The 17223-nt window shown below is 31.1% G+C and overlaps 1 pseudogene; it reads right to left on the bottom strand.

Moving 5' to 3' along the window:
• Positions 1-16016: 16016 nt before the first annotated feature.
• LOC145600358 (basic leucine zipper 43 pseudogene) lies at positions 16017-16517 on the bottom strand (annotated as a pseudogene).
• Between the last annotated feature and the right edge of the window lie 706 nt (positions 16518-17223).

The following is a 17223-nucleotide window of genomic DNA, read 5'->3' as shown; positions in this document are numbered from 1 at the left end:
TTAAAATTTTGACCTTTATGAGCTCTTTATCTTGACAAACTGCGCTCAACAATGTAGTGTGGTGTAACTTTAAGCTAAGTCAATTAAATATAACTTCTAGAATATTTTAATAAATAAATATGCCATTTGTAAATTTTTAAGATCGAGTTGAAATCTTAAATTCATGACCTAAAACTCTAGAAATTAAGTATGAATTCTAGTTTAATTTCAATTCCAAAAAAATTTGAATGAAATTCATGCAAAATAGAATAATTGTGCATTCATAATAATTGTGCACTCATAAAACATTGTTGATTGGTGTCTACAATGGCAAGTTGTTCGATTGAATATCATCATGTAGTCCGATCCATCAAGAACTCGATCTCCCTCCTAGTCAGCCAAATATTTTACAAAAAGATGAGATCAAAATTAGATATTTTCATATTTTGAAACCCTAATTTGAGAGTATGAAAAAGAGAGAAGTGGGAACTGAAAGAGACTTAGCAATCATATTTTTTTTTTCAAATATTGCTATAGATGGATCGTATACGTAGATTAACTAAAGTCTTGAAAATAACTAAAATAAATAAAAGGAGGAGATAAAGGGCGAGTAAGAAATTGGGAAGTATGAGAAAGAAATGAAGAAGCCAAAAAAGGTGACAAATTTATATGGTTACACGTGTGAGATAAAATACACACTGATCTATTGGACAACATTTTTATACAATTTGTGTACGTCCACCTTAATCAAGAGTTTGGTTGAACTTGTAATTTCACTCCATGGTATGTATAAGGTAATTAAAACCCTTTAATAAATTTTGATGAGTATAAATAGTAAATTGATTGCTGAATAATTTTGCAAAATAATTTTGCTGAAAATTACAGGGGCCTAGCTTCTTCAATTTTCAGCAAAAAAAGGTTGTGTCCATAGCCCTATTGGTGTTTAGGTCCAACCAAAAAAGTGGGTACCATTGTCGCCAACAACGATTTCTCTCATATGAATGTGATAAATTTATTTAAATATTTAATCAGTCTAGATTATCCAAATTACATCATCAGGTGTTCTTTAATTATTGTGTTTGACTGTTAATGAAGGTACACATAATGAAAAAAAGGACTACTTTCGAAGCTATGATTACTCAACTTTACTTGGTTGTGATTTTATATTATCATTAGTGGTTTTTCTTTTTTAAAAAATACTCCCTATAAAGAGAGGGTTAGATATAATGACATTAAATTGAATTATATAAATTAGACTAATAATTGAAAACTTTATCCAAAAATAAATAAATTGACATTATCTAAAATTTTTTTATTTTTAAAAAGGTATTGGACTTATTGTGATTAATAGGGTATAATTTTTTGCCTTTTCTCAAAAAAAAAAAAAAAAAAAAAAAAAAAAGTAACGGAGTACGTATTTTGTTACATATGAATACTTCTATTGTTAAATCTATACCTACAAGACTACAAGGAGCCAAGGACTACGACTAAGAGCCTGTTCACATTTATTGAATTGAGCTAAACTGAACTGAACTGATGGGAGCAGAACTGAACTGAACTGAGCTGAAATGCATATTTTATGAGAGAAGGAAATTAGAAGCTAAACTAAACTGAACTGATTGGAGCTGAACTGAACTGAACTGAACTGATTAGAGCTGAACTGAACTGAAATTATGTAAATGTGAACAGACCCTAATTGTCCAATCTTCCACTATTGTTTGTTAGCTTGGCTCGTGTTAGTTTCGTGTTACAATTTTCAATACTAACTTGACTCATTTAAATTCCTGTTGTGTCGTATTGATCCGATAACTAATAGGATCGAAACTAAATCCTCAACACTAACCCTTGTTTTCATGTTTGATTCATGTCATGTTGTCGTATCATGTCAGCTTTTATCATCTCTAGATAAATCATGCTCACATATATGTATGATAAATAAAAATGTTAGACTAATTTTATATATCATATGATACTCATTTAACGAACTATTAGTAGTGTCTGTCTACTTTATTTTTTATGTAATATTTATATGGTACACTACTTTTTTTTCCTAGTTATAATATGTTAATATGCGAGCACTTTGTAGCTACAAAATATACTAGCTTAAAATTATAATGTATCCACGTTAGCTATAAATATACTAACATCTTCAATGATATTGTAGCTTATCATTAAAGATGCTCTAATTTGATAAGACAAAAAAAAAAAAAAAGTACTCGAACTTTTTGGAATAATCACTGTGGTTTTCTGTTTTCTGGATTTTTGTTTTTAAAATCATATGATATATATCATATATTGCATTAAAAATTAGTCAAACTTATTAAAATCATGATAGTTTTGAAAATTGACAACAGAAAAGTGAAAACACCTTTTTCTTGTTTCCTGTTTTTGGTTTTAAAAAAAAAAAAAACTGGAAATTGAAAACAAAATATAATGCCAAACAAGCCCTAAGCATACGGAACACTGAAAATGTAACAAAATTAATAAATAATTCTGTAATTGTCTCTATCCTAACATATATACATCTAAATCTTGTTTACATGGCAGTTCATGTGTTATGTTATGCCTAATTAAATTGTATCATACATGGCACAACCATTAACGAAAAATTGAGCCTCAAATGTCGTTGTTTCAGGTCTCATTGCAAAAGCTAGCATAGTACAATTGGTATGCTTTTTTTAATAGCAAAAAAAGAGTAATTAATTATGCTATGCAATTTTCTAAATATTTATTTTTTCAATCTACTTATTTGATTGCATCATTTATAGCATTTGTTGTAATATTTTTGCAAAAACTTTACTTCGTACATAATATATAATCATCAATAAATTTTACTATTATATAAACAAAACTCCAAAAACAACTGGACAAATAATAAGCAGAGGAACTCTAAAGAAGCATAATCCGATTGAAAAGTTGTGGCAAATCTTAGAGGCAGCTAATTGCATCCACAAGTTCATTAAAGTTAACTATTTAACTACTAATTAATTATTTTTTAATCTTACCTACCTTTTGCTTTTCTAGTCTTAGAATTTCATCCACAAAATAGATAATTAGCACTAAAGAAAAAAAAATTGAAGGCACCCAAAAGTTATGAGTGTTCTGCCTTCACGGCATTACTCATTGCCTAATTGGCTTAATTACAAACTTTTAATAAGAAAAAAATAATAAAAAGAGTTTGAAAAGGCATACAAGCTCCAATTTTCTTTTATTCTTTTCTCATACTAACACTTCAATGTGCTAAATGTATATTTGTAAGAGAATTTACCACATTATTCATTTTTATTACTATGAGCAATTGATGCTTTATGTTATTGCATTTCTATAACATCAAAATGAGCATTGCCTAACCAAATACAAGTGTAAAACATAGAAGCATTATTCCTGATTTGGAATTTCCCATATGTGTAAAAGGAAATAAATGTTTTTCATATCGAAAAAATTAGTAGGACGGTGACAAAACATTTAGTTTTGTGGACTAACTTTTATGTTGTCATATATATGATTTTATGATGGAACCTTACATGATTTTTATGGGGGGTTATCTTTCATCTTGTTGCAATAACTTGTAAGCATGAAGAGCATTTGGCCTAGTATGACTATACCTGTTTGTGATAGGGTGAAAATAACTAGAGTATTCTAGAGAAGCACCAACTTTTTATTTTGACTTGAGAGCAAGCATGTACAATTAAGGAGAGAGATGTTGGAATCAAATTAAATGTGAAAGGAGATATATTATAAAAAAGACGTCATGAGATTCTAGATTCTTAGGGCTTCTTCGAAAAAAACGTAACGTATTTTCTAACAATCTATGCATGGCATGATAACATCATATGTTCTGGGGCGCACTCGTCATCAAGAGAGAGGGAGAGAGAGAGAGTCTACACCATAAGTCCTAGAACATTCTACAATATGTTGTTTATATGTTTGAAAAGGTTATTCTTCAAGATGTTATAAATAAAATCTCGCAAATTCATTACCAAAAACACCATTTGTTTATGATAAAGTTTTGGGTGAGACGGACTCACGTGAGTCCACTATCATGTTTTTGGTGTTACGGGCCTCGCGATCGGGTTTAGTTAGCCCGCGCCTTTTTATTGGACTTTTGTTATTGAGCCCGGTCTCACGTGAGTCCGGTCTCACACAAAACCTTTTGTTTGTTTATTATTACCGACAAGCTCGCCATAAAAATCAGCTAACTTATTCTATCTAATGAAATATACTTCCTCTGTTTTTTATACTTGCAACACACCTTTTATCACGCTTTTTAAGAAGGTGATTAAGCTAGGTAAACAAAGGAATTAAGCTATGAAATTTAAACCGTAGCAACTTATCCCTTTATTCTTATAGGTGGTAAAATTTTGTAAATTAATTTATTCATTTACCTAGTCTAATATTTTCCTTAAAATGCGTGCTGAAAGGGTGTGTTGCAACTAATTAAAACAGAGGAAGTATATAGTTTGATATCATCAAGTAAATTTTTTTCCTTTCTTCTTTAGAAAATTGTTTAAAAACAATTTGTCAAATAATCAACCGTCCACAAGATGCTTGATAAATTACTACTTAGAATCATCTTTATCTTCACAATCAAAAAGTTTTTCCATATCTTTTGCGCTATAAAATCTATGTAATTTCAACGCATATGAATATTGGAATCAAGATCACTAGATTATGATACAATTAATAGTATGTTTCTTCTATGTTAAAGGGACAAAGAATTTAAATTTGCAACGTTTTCTAGTGCTCAGTTTTCTTATCAAACTGATGCCAAAATGTAGGTCCCAAACAAATTCTTCTAGTCCACTAATTTTTATACAATATGAATCTTCTTAATTCTAATAAGATTATCAACATAGTTAATTAATACTTTAATTAGATATCTGTTACCATAATTTTGTGTCATCTATGTTTCATGTCACTTGAGCAGCCACAAGTTTGTCCTCTATTTCCAATTCTATTGATGAGATCATATATACCACCTTTTTCTTTTTGGCTAAGTGAATTATTCTAATAGGATAAGTTCATTATCACCTAACATTTCGTTTTCGTGTAGTACGGTCTAATCGTCTTATTAAATATTCTTAATTAAGTAAACATAGTACTAAAATGTAGTGGTAGAGAGTAATCGCCTTTAATTAAGCAAAATAAAGAAGATTATGTGCTAATTCTATGGATAATTTGGATGGTAAAGTAAACTAATCAAGTGGCTAAGAGTATTTAATGATGATTAGTGCAAATATTTGTTCTAAAGTAGTTTTAGGTGCACGCCCATTATTAGTTGTGCTTACGCAAGTTTTTTAAGGTCGTAGTCCACTAACAACCAAGTTGAGTATTGAATAATTCCTTGATACTAGCTTTGTTTTAAGTTAGAACCTTATTAGTTATACTATACATATCGATTTCTTGTTATTCCTTGATACCATATGATTAGTATTTTTAGTTCAACTAGCATCAAATCGTTACATGACTTCTGTTCTTGAAGACTACGTTTCGAGTTCTTGTTGCTCCACGTTTAGTTCAAGATTCTAGTTCCTCCGTTTACTTATTTATTTGCAACACACGCTTTAAGCACATATTTTTTGCAACACACACTTTAGGCACATATTGCTAGAAGCTTACTATTGAAGTTAATTTAACAGACAAGTCTATCACAATAATTTTAACATCGAGAATAGAGAAGAGTTAGGTACTGTATTTTATATATATCTTTGATTGATTTGTTTGTTTACATAATTTAATCTCTTTCTTAAGCAGCATATCATGAGATTGTGTAGTAAGTAACAGAAGACTTAGAAAATATTAAATCAGTTGGATGTGATTAGAGTTTAGCATAAGTCAACCTATACAACCTCACGTGGTGTGCTAGTGGGTCTCATGCTTAAACGAACTAATCCTTAAACGGGTCATAAAAAATTAAGTTGTGTCTTTTATAAATGGAGTTCATACACAACCTTGACTAACATGATAAGCCATGTTATGCCATGCAAGCATGCCTTGTTAATAAATTACTTTGGCAAAAACATTGGTTGTCGAATATAGTTGGGCCAACACATATCATGGACTAGCCTATCATATTGGAATCAAACAATGTCTATTCACATCCATGACCCACCAATGTGCCTCTTGTACCATGTCGAACTTTGTGATGGGCTATTGCCAAATTGGGCCATATTCATTTTGGCCCAACCCATATCAACTCTAAGGTATCTTTAGAAAAGCTAGTAATGTGCCAATCCACTTAGGTCGTCGAATTTGGGTAGCCTATTTGATAACAAACCATGACCCTACCTTAATGCATTATTTATTACATTTTTACATGTACGTTATTGTTGTTCTGATTTGATCAATATATATGTCAATACAAAAATTTAACTAATAAATTTATATATCATCAAAGAATAAAATATAAAAAATTGTTATTGAAAATTATATATTAGGACGATTAACAAGTAAAAATTACAAATGGCATGATCATGAATAATCTTGGGTGTATATAACAAGATTATGTTTAAGAATTGGTTAGAGCAATGTATTTGAATGATGTAAAAGTTAAAAGGGGAAAGTACGATTGTGGTGCTTCAAATTTGTCTTACTAGATCACAAGTTAATTGTAGACTTGTAGTTAATCCATGTCATAAAGAGAATTCATTGTTTAATTTTTTTCTAGTTGAGCCAGGATTTAAATATGTGTAACCTTTATAAATATAATATATGTTGTTAAATAGTTAAAGTCAAACTATTCTAAGTATTCAGGAATGAAGGGAGTATATAAAACTAGCAAAAACATAGGAAGTACGGAGTATAATTTAAACTTTTACTTCATCTGTTTCTTTTTAGTTGACAAGTTTCTTTAGTTATGTTTGTCAATGCAAAAATTGAATCATTGATATGATTAATAACCTATAAGCAAAAATTATAAAAAATTTGATATTGTGAAGCTATATATCGTCACGAATCTAACAAGATCGATCCCATATGACTATATTTTTCATCACGTAAATCACAAAACATGGTCAAAGACAAGTGTGTGAATAATACTAAAGTCAAAACGTGTCAACTAATAAAAAAATGGGAGGTAGTATAATATAAGTGGTCACATACCAACGGTGCAACACTATAGCTGCTTGCCCTCTTTGCCACCAAATGAAGCTGAATTAGGATTTCATCTGCTTATCTTAAAGTATGTTACTATGTATGGTATGTTAAGCAAGTTCCACACCAACAAAATAAGTGAATTTCATACATATAATTTAGGCATATATGATAAATATTAAAGGTCCAATTCAACCAAATCACTATAAGCTTATTGTTCGTTAGAGTTCCACATATGGCTTTTATCGATTTTGTAATCTATCATACCCCCTCACAAGAGAGATTTTTAGGATTGAAGTAAAAGATGCAAGCATGCATCATAGTCATGGGCCATCTTATACATAGTGCAAAAATTTCTAACTTTAAAAATAAGAAGGGTTTGGTAATTCTTCTTAGCTTACATTGACTCTGCCACCATATCAAAAGATCAACTCGACTGAAAGTTTAATATGATGGTCAAAGTTAGTGTAACCAAACAATACAATGGTAGTTGCATACTTGCATTGCAAGATCATGTTATGTAATTTAGCTGCAATAATAATGTCAATAAAATTTGATTGCGTGTTTATTAAAAATATTACTCATGCATGCATTATAATTTGGCATACTTTCAAATGTCAAAGCAGTTTCCAATCATCTTCCTTAAGAGTAATGGTCGGAAAGCCAACATATTTAAAAAAGTTTAAGCAGCTAGAAAGAAGAAATATAAAAGTAAATTAACGTCAAATTAAGCTAGATATCAAAGTGTTGGTGTTTGTCGGAAATGGCGGCCACTTTATATGCTAACTCAATACCAAAACAATTGCATTACATGATCTTCTACTTGCAACTTTTAGTCTAGCTTTGTGTTGTTTCCGATTCATAACCTTTCACCATACCGAAAAGGCGAAAACTCATGTTCAATGACTTGCAATACTACTTAGACGTCGCTCACTTCTTATCGGCTTATAGTTAGCTAGCTAGCTAGCTAACTAGATGTTTGGTGTTCAAATGATATGACCTTTTCATCAATTCTATCATCCAAAGGTTTCACTAAGCTATATATATATACTTAATTGTAAACAATAGCTTGAGTAGTGAAATATAATCGTGTTAATGTAACGGTTAGTGTTGTTTCGAGCTTTGAGGAGATGCTTATTAAGTTGTTAGCTCGTTTTTCGGGTGTCCAGGAGATGCCATTGTCGTTGGTTGTAACCACAAATTAATAAGTAGTCTTAAGAGTATAAGCTAAATATACGCATATAATATAAATATGATGTAACACTAATTATAAGCTAAGTAATTAATGCTATTATATGCTAGTGATCATATCACTAATTTAATATAATTATAGTATCGGATGAAATCAAAACAGTATGGATGATGTAGTTTGTTCGTTTTGTACACTAATTCATGACTCATTTTAGCACTAATATAGACTTTAGTTTGTAACAAAGTAATTAATTAATAACGATTCTCAATCCGTCATCCTAAATATTGTCAACTAATTACTACATTATGGTGATTATCTTAATATGATTAGTAAGGAAAAGTCTTAATCGTTTACATATAGGAAGGGCAAGCTTCTGCAAAAAAAAAATAAAAAATAAAAAATAAATAAAAAAAACATGGGGCAAGCTGGGAAGATTAATGGACATATATGAACAATTTATAAGGAGAGGATAAACATCTAGAGCAAATAATAAGACGAACTTACGTAATGAGGGAGATTAAGAAAGAAGTTATTCAAATTAAGTAATGTTGCAAAAGTACACTTGGTTAGTAATATAAACACAATCAAAAACTTTTGCATGCCCCCGGTTTACAATAATTTTATTGTACATCGAATATTTTTGCGAAAAGTGACCATTTTTCTTTACGAAAGTGACCCTTTTTCTTTACAAAAGTAACCCTTTTTATTACAAAAGTGACCCATATTTTCACAAAAGTGACCTTTTTTTTTTACGAAAGTGACCCTTTTTTTTCACAAAAGTGACCCTTTTTATTCACAAAAGTGACCCTTTTTTTTTTTACAAAACAAAACAGAGAAGTAGCATAGGAATTTTCATCAATAACCACTATCATTCGCTTTAAATTCGAGAAGCAAAAAATCTCTGATTCACCTGAACAATCATCATAAATGTTTGTGGGAAACACCATAATGAAGACTATCACCGTAGCACAAAGAAACGTAGATTAAATTGCCATACCAAATAGCCATATATTTTGTGCCGCTTTGATAATGATTTGAGATGAAGCCAATCATCTATTTTTGTGTGTTGAGGTTCATAAATGTTGATAGAAACAATCGATTGAATTTCAATTATATAAATCAAAAACTCAATTTAAACAAAATTTTGAGAAAAAATTGTCATTTGAGAAATTGACTTTACGGTCAAAATTTTTTGATCAATAAAAGATTAATTGTAGGTTGAAAATTTCGGAATAGAGGAAGTGATTTCTTAGGCATGGAAGATGAAGAGAAAATGAAAGAGTAAAGAAGGAGAGAGAGGAAAGTAAGAGTAGAGAGAGAAACTGAAAGAAGGAAGAAAGATACAGAAAATGAAAGATAAGGAAGAAGGTGCACACAGACAGATGATAACTTACTTTATTTGAGCTGATTTACAATAATGCTATTGCACACCGGGTGTTTTATAATATTTGTGAAACACAATTTAGTTCCTTAGGTTGGTAGTGATTTGCAAATAAAATAAAATGTAAAATGTAATAATATAGAAAGAGGCAAGTTTGTCAGGCGGTGTTTGACAAATTTTCCTTAAAATTTTAACAATATTATTGTTTGCTTGATAAGAACTATGTAAAATGAGGGTAAGGTATTTAACGATTTATACCAAATCTGGACATACTTATACATAATTATATTGCTATACACGTTAAGATTGACATGTGTCAAAACTTGTTAATAATAAAACTCTACGGTTAATATTTACCCTAATTTTTACTTGCCAAGAATCCCTTACAACTTTGAAAGTATTATCTCATGTTCACTTTATATTAAAAAATTATATATATTCAATAATTTCAGTTCAATAATTCCGTACAAATAAGCTATGTTCAGTAAAAAATAATTTTAATTTAGTAAAAAATAAGTGATATTCAATCAATATTTTTTTTCTCTGAAATAAACATAATTTAATTTCAGCAAAAAAATATTTCTATAAGGCAAAAATAATTAAGGTGTATGTTACAGGGCTAAGTATGACAAGAATAATAACTACTACTCCGTATCTATCAAGTGTGATGCATGCATGCTGATTCATTTTACTTTTATAGAATTGTATTATCTTGTCATGTATCTTGAGAATACTAATATTGCTGCTAGCTTACTTGCAACTCTTTTAAGCAATGGCCTTCGTAAGTCAATAAAGTCATGAAGAATCTCCTTAATACTTGGATGTTTAATTTCAACGACAAGAACATTTACTTTTTTTTTTTTTTGCGAAAAACAAGAACATACAAGTATACTTTATGTAGGCAGCAGATTAGTTATTTGATAAATGCAGCACATATTTCTATATTGGTTTCACATTTGTAAAATTGTAACAAATTAATTTTTACATTTAGGTTAATGTCTATTGTCAAACTATTTAGGGTATAATTATTTGTATCCATTAGGTGTTTCTTCCCCTTTCCTTTTTTTTTTTTCTCTAATTAAGAGGGCGGGGTAATCATGGAGTGTTTATTAGAGCATTGTCAATGATGACCTCTTTTTAGTTCATGAAGAAGTGATTTTTGCAAAAAAAAAAAAAAAAAAAAAAAAAAGGGTATTTTGGTATCCATTAATGAACATCTATCTTTAAATTAATGGGAAATAATGTAAATAATTCATTCATGTCTTTGTTCTTCTGAAAATTCCAGATGCTACCTTTGTTTACATTATTTGCAAGGTGCAAAATTAGGTACTTTATGTGTAATGTGTGGTTCCTACAGGCGTGGGTACCTTGCATTGTACAGCCGTTTTGAGAAAAAAACATACTACACACATGTAAAGAACATACCGTAGTAGTGAAAAGAACATACTATTAAAAAGTAATGAACATATATCTAAAGTAAAAAAAATATATTTATATTAAAAAAGAGTGAAAAGAACATATGTTCATGTTCTTTAATTGTCAGTGTAATGTACTTTTATTTGTTATATAATGTTAATTACATATTGTGAAATGTTCTTTGATTTTTTTAAAAAAAAAAAATTATGGTGAGTATACATAAATAATGTTCATCACATAATAATTTCATGTTCTTTATAAATATTATGGATGTTCTTTAGATGTATAAAAAACATAAAATTGGATGTTCTTTACAAAACAGTTACATGTTCTTTACAAAACAACTTTATGTTCTTTAAAAAGCTGCTACATGTTCTTTCCGCCTTATTTTGTCTGTACCTAGCTATGTACAGGGTGCTGTACCTTAAAATTTTTACTTTATGTGAGATATAAAAAAAATTCAATTGTTGCGACATAATGTATAACGGAGATAGCATTTTTAATTTATTTTGGTTATTGAAAGCCTTATAACAATTTGTTTTCGTTATTGAAGGCTCCCTTGAGATTTCTTTTGTCAAATCCAAACTGGATTTTGCATTTACTCTTAAAGATTTAGGGTCTTTGAAATATTTTTTGGGGATTGAAGTTACTAGGAGCGGTGAAGGCATATTGTTAAACTACCAAAGAAAGTATGTGTTTGACATGCTTCAGGAGACTCAACTTAAAGACTGTAAACCGGTTGATTTTCCTTTTCCTAGGGGTGTAAAGCTTAGTGTTTTTGATGGTGCTTTACCGATCCACAGAAGTATAGAAGATTGATTGGTAAATTGCTTTATTTGAACATGACTCGACCTGATATATTTTATGTTGTTCATCAACTCCGTCAGTTTTTGTCAGCCCCAAGAGAATCTCATTGCAATACACTGGTGCATGTTTTGAGACATTTGAAAGGCACATTGAATTTGGGTCTCTTAGCTTTTATTCTTCTTCTAGTTCTTTAGAACTTACAGTATTCAGTGATGCTGATTAGGGCAATTGTGTTGATACCAGTAGATCATTGATTGGTTATTGTTTATTTCTTGGTTCTTCCCTTATCTCTTGGAAGACTAAGAAACTAAAAATTGTTTCTAAAAGCTCTATAGAAGCTGAATATAGGTCTATGAGTCAGACTGCAAGTGAGGATGTTTGGTTGGAGAGGTTGCTTCATGAATTACACATTGAGGTTTAATTCCTACTCCTTTTCCTTTGGTGTGTGGCAATATTTCAGCTTTTCTTATTGCTAAAAATCCTTGTTTTCATAAGAAAACAAAACACTTCAGAAATAAGCATCAGAAGATGGATGTCCATTATATCAGGGAGAGGGTACAACGAGGATTGATCAAGTTGTTTAACATCAAGTTTGCTAAGTAGATTGCTGACGTTTTGACAAAGGCTTTAGGGGCTGATCATCATATAAATCATTCTACTCAGCTTGGTCTGATTGTTAGTTTAGGCTTACAAGATTGGCCTGGTGTTTCTCAACCCAGCCAATCTTGAGGGGATGTTGAGAATAGCTTCTCGTGCAAGCTACTTCACACGCACTTTGCATGAAGAAAGCTTGTTATTATTATTTTATTATTATTTCTAAAATTCTGTTAGGAAGGTTCTAGAATTAGGTAGTTAAAGAATCTTTTCTGTTATGATGTAATGATATCTATATATAGATTGTATTCTTCTTCTTGTACTCTTAGATCATTTAGGGCCTGTTTACATTTACTGAACTGAACTGAACTGAACTGAGCTGAAATGAATATTTTATGTGAGAGGGAAATTAAGAGCTGAACTGACTGGAGCTGAACTGAACTGATTGGAGCTGAACTGAACTGAACTGAACTTAAATTAAGTAAATGTGAACAGGCCCTTAGTCAATAAAATTACAAAAATTTCCCAAATCTCTCTCTCATTCTTTTTCTCGTTTCTCTGAATTCTCTCTGAATTTCCTCTCTTCTTCGAATTTCAATAGAAACAAAACACGTCATTTTGGTAGGCTTTTAGCCAAGAAAACGTGTCTATATATATATATTTGTCAGTAGACTTTCATGAAATTTCTCAAACGGCTTTATTTATTCCAATGAAATTTAAAAACTAAACTAGCTTAATGAAACTTAGGGAGTACATTTCCCTCAAAAAAATAAATAAATAAATAAATAAATAAATAAAATAAGAGCCTTAGGAAGTACATAAATGTAGAGAGTATAGTTTTTTTCACCCCAAACATATCCTAAAGTTATATAAATCGATCATTTAAATTAGGTATTGAATTTAACATGCAAAAATCCTAAGTTTTATGTGATCATAACATCATCTAAGCTACTTAGAAGGAAAATGATTGGTTAAAACAGGATAATTTCATCTTGAATAACCTAATTAAAACCCTGTTATTTCTGATTTGCGGTTGGATGGTGGAAGTATCATACTTCGTATTCTGAAATTGACACTCAGTCATTTTCTTGGGCTAAATAATAGTACGAAGTAGTAATTAGCTATTTATATATATACGATGTATTAAATATTAATATATATGTATGGTTGATATTAGCTTGTTGTAACTCCTAAGTTAGTGCATCCTTAATCCTTTATCATATTGCTGCTTACGTGAGTTTTTAATAAATATCTTAATCCACTTTTAGAAGTAATTGGATTCTTTAGTGAAGCAAATCTTTAAGTATCTTCTAATTATTGCATTGTTTTTTTTTTCCCCTAGCTATAATGATGTTAATTAACATGTGTCGCGCTGTTGATTATTATCCATTAATCTTTTATCTAGTGATTTTAATATTTACCTTGGTGTTATAATAAGTATATTCTTGTGAAATAATGGAAGCACAACCATACAATTGGGCAATTGCTATTAGAATGCTATCATAAAAGTGACAATGAGTTCGTTCCTTTTTAATTAACATAAATTTGAAGTGTACCTAAAATACAAAGTAACATGAATTGATTTAGGCCCAAATCGAAATCAAACTAACCTGAACAAATACGGGGTCGTTTAGTTCGCACTAGAGAATCAGAATGGAATGAACAAAGGGAAAGGAGAAGAATGGAATGAAAATAGCCTATTTTTGCTTTTTTGTTTGTTTTTAAAAAAAGGGAATCAATCCCACCACGGCACCACCACCACCACAGTACACCACCACACATTATTGCATATGGTTTTCATCTTTCTCAGCCACAAAACCCCTCGTCGGCCCTCCCCCGCCCCTCGCCGGCTCTCCCCCTCCCCTCGCCGCCCTTTGCAAGCTTTCCCCCACCACTCGCTGGGCCCAAAGCGACTAATCTCACCCTCGAAAAACCTCCCTTAGGGTTTTTAGAGGTTTTTCGAGGTAGGGGAGGGGTTTTTGGGCGGCGAGGGGAGGGGAGGGGCGGCTAGGGTTTCGCGGGTGGTGGGAAGGAGATCGGGGGCTAGGGGTGGTTTTTACGTGGGAGGGGAGGGCAGCGAGGCTTGGGGGAGGATCGGCGGTGGTCAGGGTAGGGGCGGCGCGCGGTGGTCTGGCTAGTTTTCCGGTGGTGTTGGTTGGTGTGAAGGTGGCGATATGGTGGTGTGAAGGTGGGTAGGGAATGGGAATGGAAATAACTAGGGGGTGGGGAATGAAGTTGGAAAGATTTGGGGTAATGGGAAGTAAAGGGAATGAATAAAAGTGCTAAACAAACATCAACAAAGGGAATCGAGTCAGTTGATTTCGATTCCCTTTCCTGATTACCCCCAACCAAACGGCCCCTAAATGTTTGTTTATAGTACAATAGTAAGCTAATTGATAAATGATCCAAATTTAACTCGGATAAACGGAAACATATTTGTACGAATGACCCACACCAAAATGTAATCAAAATAATTGCCACTTAAATATTCACTAAGTACTTTTTGGTGCACATTTGAAAATATAATTGACACCGGCAATATGAAGTGACTGTTGATTATCAAATTTGCTAATTCCTCCGGTGAAAATAATTGTATACATCCGGGTGCATGATGCATCATATGGTATTTGCTCATTTGATGATTAAATGAATAACAATCAGCAAAATGAGCAAACAATACTCTTTAGACTCATATCTCACGAGTAGTTCGTTATCTTTCCTTTTCTTATTCCACGCTCGGTACTACAAGACTCCCTAATTATTCTTCCTCAAATAGTCAAATATACATGTTATTAATATGCATAAAATTTCATATTGATGATCATAATTGCATAAAAAGTAATGAGATCATTAACATATTTTTTATTCAATATCATATCTTCATAATAATTAGACTTAATATAATTAACACATGTGTTCGTTATTTGTTTAGTAAATAAAAACTATTTTTTTATTTTTTAAAACAAAGTAGTCAGGACATACAATAGGGAATAAGGAATACGACCATTACTCCATTAGACCTAAGCTAACTCGCATAGAATTATTCTATAACAAAATTTTAAGATGAAAATCCTTTCCCCAATATCCTAAAATCATGATATTCATCTGCTTTGGATTATTTTAATTTTACTTGTCAATGTTATGTTCAATTATACGCTTGTTACACTAGTTAAGAATTCAAGACTGCCAATGTAATAATTTAATGTTATATTCTAGTTAATTTATACATGCATGCATTGATGCATGGTTAAGAACTTAATTTTGATAGTTAATACGAGTAACTTTTTTTTTTTTTTTTTTGACTAATAATAATTCGTAGTTAATAACTTAATACAAGCCTAGCTAACAGAATTTGTGACTTAATATTCTTTTATTTAAACATAGCTAGCTAGTGTCATATGAAATATAATATTGTACTCCTGCATTTTTAAGCTAACAAATACGAATTACTAATAATACGTAGCTTCATATTACATATTCATGAAATATTTTATATTTATGCCAAGCTCAAAATATGGCTCAACATAACAATTGCAATAAGTTATAGGCCTTAAATTATATTGTATCTTCTAAATCTCTCAAAGCATCATGCAAATCATCATTGCCAAGTTGCATGTACGTTGCCATGTTTCGAAGATTCGAAGTTTCTTCCTTAAGCTGGTTATTCTCTTGAACAACTTGATTATGAGACTCAGATGCATGATTAAGCTTTTCGACAAGTTCGTGGTTCTCACCCCTTAGTCGTAACACTTGTGACCATAGCTCATTTATTTGCCTCTTCTTTCGCATCCTAGAACGCCTAGCTGATTCTCGGTTAGACACCATCCTCCGGTGCTTCCTCTCGTCTATTAGATTATTATCTTGCTTATTTTCGGCCTCATTCGATGTTGAGCTAGTGTTATGTAGGTACCGAGCTTGAAGGTTGAATTCGTCGAAATTAAAGGAGGTTTGGTTACTAGGTTGTAGGTCATCTTGTATAAGGCTAAAATTGGATGGAAATGAGTTTTGATACTCGAAAGCCATATGATTGAGATCTTCAATCTTACATTGATTCATGGCTTAATTAAAGGTCAATTTAATTGTAATTAGATTGTGATAATATTTGTAAATGAGGTAGAGATGCTAATTTAGAAATACAAAGGTGCATTTATAAGACAAGAATCAAGGGTGTGATTAGTAGTGGGGTGAGCTAAGCATAAAAGAAGAACAAAGTTAGGTGCTTACGCAATCTAACAATAATAGTACTATAATCTGTCCTGAAATACTCATTAGACTATTAAAGGATGCATTAATGATGTAACTTATAACTTTATCCACTTATTGTTAGTCATTGTTTAAGTTTGTCCAATTATTTTCATAGTAGTTACCATATAGAGTTTGTATACCTTACATACATTTGTTTATCGCGGCAATTTGTTATTCGCTAATGAATTGGATGAAGTAGTGTTGCTCAACTTATTAGTCATCAACGTATGATATATAATTTGTGTTAGGTGCAAGTGTGAGTAGTGTTTGTCCCACATTAAAAAAGAAGTAAAGGGCTTCCAGTTTATGTTATAACTCAAGCGGATGGACTACTCTTATTGCCAATTGGTTTTAAAATGGAACCTCGTGATGTGCTTAAGATTTTGGGCTTATATTCTTTGTGTTCTCCCCCATTTGTTAGTTATAAGTATCACCTCTAGTCGTTTATGCATGCAATAAATCAAATACTTTATATTTTAGTTAGTATTCGACGAAGGATCCTGTTAATGTCTATAGT

This window comes from Chenopodium album, chromosome 21, assembly GCF_948465745.1.
Source record: "Chenopodium album chromosome 21, dcCheAlbu1.1, whole genome shotgun sequence".
Classification (NCBI taxonomy): domain Eukaryota; kingdom Viridiplantae; phylum Streptophyta; class Magnoliopsida; order Caryophyllales; family Amaranthaceae; genus Chenopodium; species Chenopodium album.
This window is presented reverse-complemented; position numbering and strand designations above follow the sequence as displayed.